Genomic DNA, 787 nt, shown 5'->3' with positions numbered 1-787 from the left:
TCGAAAGCAAGGCCCAGTAGTACAGCTTAAACTATTTGGAAATTATCTTCTTTGGGCAAAAATTATAAGCCCTTTTTATAAATTATTTTATAAATAGCTGTTTCCTTTATCACGAAATCACAAACAAAAAATCAGATTTTATAATTGTGTTTCTTTTCACTTCTTTCTACTCCAAAATAGTTATTAGATGGAAGAAAATTGTTTCTTATACACAAAAAGTATACAATTTTTAAGGCTATAAATTACTAATGTGAACAATAAGTGAAATATTCTTATAAATTTTTATTTGAAACAGGTTGGAGCTAGAACGGGAATTGACGGGGATTTTGTGAGGTTGGGAAAAATAGGCAAATGGCAGTGAATCAATTTTTTGACCGGGAAATTTATGAATTTTTAGAAAAGATATTGGTCGAAGTTTGGTTTGAACAGTTTTTTTTTTAAATTCCTTAAATTGCTTTTTTCCTATTATATAATTCAGTTTACAGTACGTAATTCGAAAATCTTTCACTTCAGAATTTTCCGTTTAAGTTTTAAAATTTAAGCGTACATTTTTCAATTTCGAATATTAGAATGCAGTTTTGAAGACCTGGAAAATTAAAAATTAGAAGTGTTTCAAATTTATAATTTTAGATAGAAATTGTTTTTAGTTTATCAACTGCGAATATAAAGTATGATTCTTTTTTTGATTGAAGTGGACACCAAGGATTCACAAGTGAATCATAATTGATTTCACAACACGATTCGAAATTTGTTTAAAATTGAAGAATATTCCAATTTTAACGTTAAA

This window comes from Belonocnema kinseyi, chromosome 1 (assembly GCF_010883055.1).
Source record: "Belonocnema kinseyi isolate 2016_QV_RU_SX_M_011 chromosome 1, B_treatae_v1, whole genome shotgun sequence".
NCBI lineage: Eukaryota > Metazoa > Arthropoda > Insecta > Hymenoptera > Cynipidae > Belonocnema > Belonocnema kinseyi.
The sequence above is the reverse complement of the archived record's forward strand: the minus strand, read 5'-3'. Positions refer to the sequence as shown.